Genomic DNA, 6,271 nt, shown 5'->3' with positions numbered 1-6,271 from the left:
AATTTTTGGTGATTTTTTTGATTGGGCATTCATGTAAACATTTGAAATTAGTTAGCAGACTGCCTGCATTTTTATGGCAAATTACTTTTATACACCATAATAGCAGAAGCTGATGTCCTCTAGAGATAAGCTTTAGATCTTTCTAAGCTTTTAAAAAATATTTTGTCTTGCTTAAGGCAAAAATTCTTTGATAAACAGGGTTCACTCTGTCACAATCATTGAAATAGTACATGCTTATGAAGATGAAGAGAATTTTATGTTGCTAGATAAATGGTAATGTACAATCTGCTAATATCATCTCTGTAAATTAAATAAGCATAATTTTATTTATTCAACCAAAACCTTACCTACCAGCTTTGAAGTATTCTGCTAGTTGTAATTTTGTAGTCTCAGCTTTAGTATAATGTGCAAGAAACATGCAGATGAACACAAAATGAAATTTATTTTAAAGTTAAAACTAGCCACTCATTTACCGCATAGATGTTAACCTAACATCTGTGTCACTGATGCATAAGGTAAAGACATAATTCTATGGAGAATTCTCACAAAAATTTGAGAAAAATTCAATTTGCATTATACTTTCATCTCTTTGCTTTATTAATTACATTTTTAAAGACAAAGTTTTAATTAAAGACCCAAGGGACAAGAAGTTCCTTTGCTATGGGACTTTATATATGACCCTTCATATTGAGAGAGTAAAATAAACATCAGGGAGTCAAATGTTTACACTAGGGCTGAGTTTTTATTGTAGCAGGTAAACAGTGAAGCAAGATTTCCTTTCCTGACATTGAGATTGTAATACATCTTCATTTTAAGATGTTCTTTGGTAGACTTATTCATTCCATGGAATTAAAGAATTTGCAAAGAGGAAAAGTAGTAAATGATTTCTAGGTAAAATATGAATATAATGCTTCTCACTATAAACTATTTATACAGACTTCAGAAAAAAATCAATTCTAGTAAAATTTTTAAATATTGCCTCAAAACTTACCATTTAACTTCCGTGGACAGAAAAAAATGTAAGTGAAATGAAACAGAGTAGATGATGAGTTTTTTTAAAAATATATCTTTCATAATGTTTCTGATAACTGAGTAAATGGAAGCTAACCTGAAGGATGTAGACAGGATTTTTTGAATGCCTGGACAGCTTCATTTCCCCTCACCCCAGCACCTCCTTCTATAAGACATCATTTTGGAATATCTAACTAATGTATCTTAAATAAGTAAGTTATATCAATAAGAGTAATAATTTTTAAATACCATTATATGAAAAATTGTAATATCAAAAGTGACCAAATTAAGTGGATTACAACATAGTAACTTACAACAAAATAGCAAACCCCATTCTGGGGAAGGATACCAGGGCCCAGTATGTTTGATACTGCAGAATCTCATGTTGATAGTGTTGATTTGGTTTGAACACTGTGACTCTACTTCCTCTTTAATGAGCTACATTAGAGGTATATTTCTAAATGATTTTTATTTTAGTTTAATCAGGTGTCAAAAATTCTAAGACAGTATTTTTCTTTTTTAAAAATCTTTTCCCAGTGCAGATCCAGGAATGAGCATTTTATATCCCTTGGGTGTCTTATAAGATTAGTGTTATAATCATATATTTATATATGGGGTTATTTCACTTATACCACCTGCACTGCTACAATTAAACATATCCTAGGGAGATTTAAAATAAAGTGGTTGAACTTTCTCTCACAGATGGGTTCCAAACTCAGACTTTTTACTCATAAAACTGCCATTGTAAACAAGAGTTCATAGCCATGATATATCCTTATCTAACAGTCCTTTAAAGTAACAGTTTGCACAGGAGTAACATACTGTGCAGGAGAACTGGTTCTTTCTGAGAATAAGGTTGATTGGTCAGAAATTTCTCCTTACAGTCCATTAACTTTTTTTTTCCATCAACTTTTTTTTGAAGTTCTGCTCCTTTAAGAAGAAGTTTTTTATATCAGTTGTGAATGGGCTCCTGTGACTTCATCTGTGGATTCCATTTTATGTAATATCCTACCCAGAGATCTAGGTGGTACATGCTGGCTACTGGATAAAGGACATGATTAAATAGTTCTTCAAGAGAGGATTAGTGAAGTCCTCAAGGTGGCTATTTATGTAAGACCACAATGACATAGCTCATTTGGGAAGATTTCTTTTCCTTTCTGTTGTGCACTGTTGAAGAGGAATGTTCCAAGTATACAGCTATATAGGTGGTCCAAAATGTTAATGAGAAAATAGTCATTGAATTCAAATGCTGTAGAAAACTATTTTGTCATTTGCCAGAAACTGTAAATGAACTGAAGGAAAACAGGTGATCTGTTTGCATCTGCTTGATTCCTATCTCCATAACCAACTCTTAGTTGAAATCATTGTCCACAACTTAACCATTCTTTCTCCACAAGGACTTCAAATCCTTGAATGGTTCGAAAGTACCATCCAACATTATAAGCATGGCCAGGGAAGTTAGCTGAGCTAGGTGGTCCCAAACATCACTGCAGCGTACTACCAAAGACGTTTTCCGTGAGTCTACCTTGTCAGTAATCCTAAGAGCCCCTGAAAGAATAAGCTTAACATGTTCTAGTCAATAAGCAGATTTCAAGTTAGACAACCAGTGATTTTCCTCATTGTTGAGTTACACAACCTCCTTAAGTTTTCATAATGACTCTCTAATAACATGAATATTGTAAATGTCCAGAAAAACTAGCTCTGTATTTTGTTGAGCATCTTCACTTTCATAACCTCCATGCTTTGCCTTATTGGTAACAGCATTAACATTTAGCCAGATACTGAATATAAAGATTTTGTGAGACTGGGCACAGGAGCCCATGATTGCTTGAAGCTATTTTTCATCCTCTTTGTTCCACTTCCCACTCACACACTAGGCTGACTACATCAAGTGATTGTGGCTTGACTTAAGGACGAATCCATGATAAAATTGGGATTAGGCCTCATGATCTGAATGATGCCATGCTCTTCAATTCTTCATTAAGAATGTTTGTTGGCACAATCAAGAGGGTGGAATATGTGGTGCACAGCTCATATTGTTTATCTTCTCCAGCTTTCATTAGAAATCCCCTATTTTCTATACTCCAAAAGAATATCTTATAGCTTCCACCCATTTTCAGGGAATACTTTGCATTCAAAAGCAAAGAGGGATAGATTATTAGAGACAGAAAATGCATATTTCATTAGATTCTTAAATGTGTATCTACTTGTTCATCCCTCGGATTTATGAGCAAACTGAATTCAGTATAACTTGCGCAAAGTTTCTGGTACACAAGAAATTTCACTTCAACTGGAGCACCATCAATTTTTTCTACTCTACTTATGACACTGTGAGAAACATCTAAAACAAATGGAGGCTCCAGTTTCATGTTTTGAAATATAGCCTGTAATTGTGACAGTCAGAATTCCTTGTATAGCATTAATGACTGGGCATATATGAGTTATAGTTTTGGCCATGTCTTTAATAATTTCTCCTGGAAGCAAGGGTGGTTCTTCCACTTCTCCTAATTTGTTAGACTTCCTCAGGACCCTCAAACAGGAGAAAAAATGTCTGCAGAAGTTGAAATGGAATTTGATGTTATGACAGAAACTGATTTTGTACACACTGAACTCTCTGAATGAAAAGTGGAGGCACTTATAACTTTTGAGATATTTTATCTTCACTTCTGATATTCAAATGTCAATGGTTCTTAACACATTAACTGAACAGGGAATCCATGGTAGGTGGTCGTGCCACCACCGTCACTAGCTGTGAGCCAAGACTCTGGCAACTTGACCTGTTCTCTATGGCATGGGGAAGACAGAGGGAAGTAGAGGCTGAATTGACCTCCATGGTTACCAGGCTGGAGGAGTGAAGGGCTGAAGGCATTGGGTAGGGACCACTGTCAGGTGGGCGTCAGCCTAAAGAGGGGGACTGGGAGCAGTCATAGTCCCCCAGAGTGCCTATTAATAACTTTAAAAAGGTAATTTTTGTCATCTTAAATGACAGTGAGTTTAGGAAAAGGGAAGATGAGTCTAAGACCTGGCAGAAAAACATAGCCATGGAACATGTGATGATGGAATCCTTCCTAGAAACCCCCTGAGGGAAAGGTTGGCACCAAGAATGCTGCCAGAAGAACCCCTTGGGCACTCCATTTTGAATGAGATTGGAATGAGTTCTCATTCAGGGTCAAGGGAAAGCCCTGAATACCATCAAAAGGCCTCACATTGAACCCCTGGCAAACTAAGGGGTGGGGTAACCAATCAGAATAGCGAATACTTGGGACCCCTTCCCAAAATTATGAAAGGAAGAAGTAATAGCTTATTAAAAAATAAGCCCCGCAAACCCAAAATGCTCTCTGCCTAGAGAAGCCTAAGTTTGCAGGTTCAGTTGCCTTATCTTTTTCTCCCGTTTCTCAATAAACAACTGGTCTAGCTAAAGAGACATGCTCTTAAATTCTTTTATGTGACATAGCCAAGAACTTAGAGGAACCCTTCATCCCTGATTCCCCCCAACTTCATTAAGACAATCAGTTGAAAATGGTTGTTTATGCTGACAGAATCCAAACATTTTATAGCAGGAATAGTTTTAGAAACTGTTCAATTCACCCTCACAATTTTAAAGCAAAAGAAAAATGTAGATTATATTTCTTACAGTAATTTGGCCCATTGGTGACAGGAAAAAAAAGGAGAAGCTCCCCTGAATCTGCCAAATCTATGAACACTTCATCTCTTCTAGCTTCCATCAATCCCATAGAGTGGATTCAAGATTGCAGAGTACAGAATGGCAGGCTGCACTCCTCCCCCAGAAACTGTGGGAAGGTAAGCACACTTACCTGGAAAAAAGGAAACCATGAGACCACAGGGCAATTGGAGAGGGCAGCTAGAGAGGGAACCCCATTTGGCCCAGGGAGAGGGAAGCCAGGGAACTGATTTGTCTGTAAGACCAGTGACTGGCTCCGATAGTGAGAAAAGCTACCAGGCAAACAGGGTTGCATCCTAGTACCCAGCAGGATCACAAGGGCAGGGGACCTGTGGGGGAAACAGGTATGGGGACAGTCACCCTCTCAGCTCTGGAGGAGGAATGAATAGTGGGGAGAGGAGATAGGGTGGGTGGACCTGGAAAATCTTTTTGGTTCAAAGGAGTTTGTCAAGAGAGTACAAAGGCAGCCTACTCAATGGGAGAAAATATTTGGTAAACATTTATCTGATAAATGGTAAACATTTATCCAGAATATATAAAGAAAGCCTAATTCTCAAAATTAAAAAGACCAACAATCCATTTTAAAAGATGGACAAGAGCCTTGAATAGACACTATTCCAAAGAGGAAATACTAATGACTGAAAAGCACATGAAAAAATTCTCATCATCACTACTACTAGGGAAATGAAAATCAAAACCACAATGAGATATCATCTGGCCTCTATTGGACTGGCTATTATTAAAAACAAAACACACACACACACAAACAACAGAAAACTACAAGTGTTGGGAAGTATGTGAAGGAAAGGGAACACTCATCCAGTGCTGGTGGGAATGTAGAATGGTACAACCATTGTGAAAAAACCATTGTTGTCTGTTTCTCTGTTGAGAACAGGGACATGAACAGATATATGTACACTAATGTTCATTGCAACATTCTTCACTACTGCCAAAAGTTGAAATCAACCCAAGTGTCCACCAATGGATGAATGGAAGAACAAAATATGGTATATATGTACAATGAAATATGACTCAGCTTTAAGAAGGAATGAAGTATTGATACTCATGAAAACATGGATGGATCTCAAAGACCTTATGTTGACTGAAGTAAGCCATTCATTAAAGGATAAATATTGCAAGACCTCACTGATATAACCAAAGGGCGTTGAGTAGACTCACAGAGAAAGAGTCAGGGAAGCTAGGTTCCCAGGAGATAGGGAGTAGACTGGTAAGCAAATGCTCAATAAGGGGAAAAGGTATGATAAGGCAGAAGATGGTGTCTTGGCATTGGATAGGACTGATGGTGCAGAGATGTGGGGGTGAGTAGAGTTTGAGGGTTGGGTTGGACTATCAATGGAACTGGGGGGAGGGCTGGAGGAAGGAACAGGTGAACTCTGGGGAGGTGGAGGTTTGTGGTTGAAAATACAGTTGCGGGAATGTTCCTTTGGCAAATATGACAGGAAAGGTTCTCTGGTGCAGGGTGCTGGTGTGATCAGATGGTCGGGAGCATGCTTCTATAGAATATGAGGGTGTTCATCTTGTCACAGGGTGTTTATTATCTCAGTTAGTAGAGATCCA

At 37.7% G+C, this 6,271-nt stretch overlaps 1 pseudogene; it reads right to left on the bottom strand.

The window, feature by feature from the left end:
* Positions 1–1,790: 1,790 nt before the first annotated feature.
* On the bottom strand, positions 1,791–3,844 carry LOC101438596 (phosphatidylinositol-3,5-bisphosphate 3-phosphatase MTMR2-like; annotated as a pseudogene).
* Between the last annotated feature and the right edge of the window lie 2,427 nt (positions 3,845–6,271).

This window comes from Dasypus novemcinctus, chromosome 13 (genome assembly GCF_030445035.2).
Source record: "Dasypus novemcinctus isolate mDasNov1 chromosome 13, mDasNov1.1.hap2, whole genome shotgun sequence".
In the NCBI taxonomy this organism is placed as follows: Eukaryota; Metazoa; Chordata; class Mammalia; order Cingulata; family Dasypodidae; genus Dasypus; species Dasypus novemcinctus.
The sequence above is the reverse complement of the archived record's forward strand: the minus strand, read 5'-3'. Positions and strand labels throughout refer to the sequence as shown.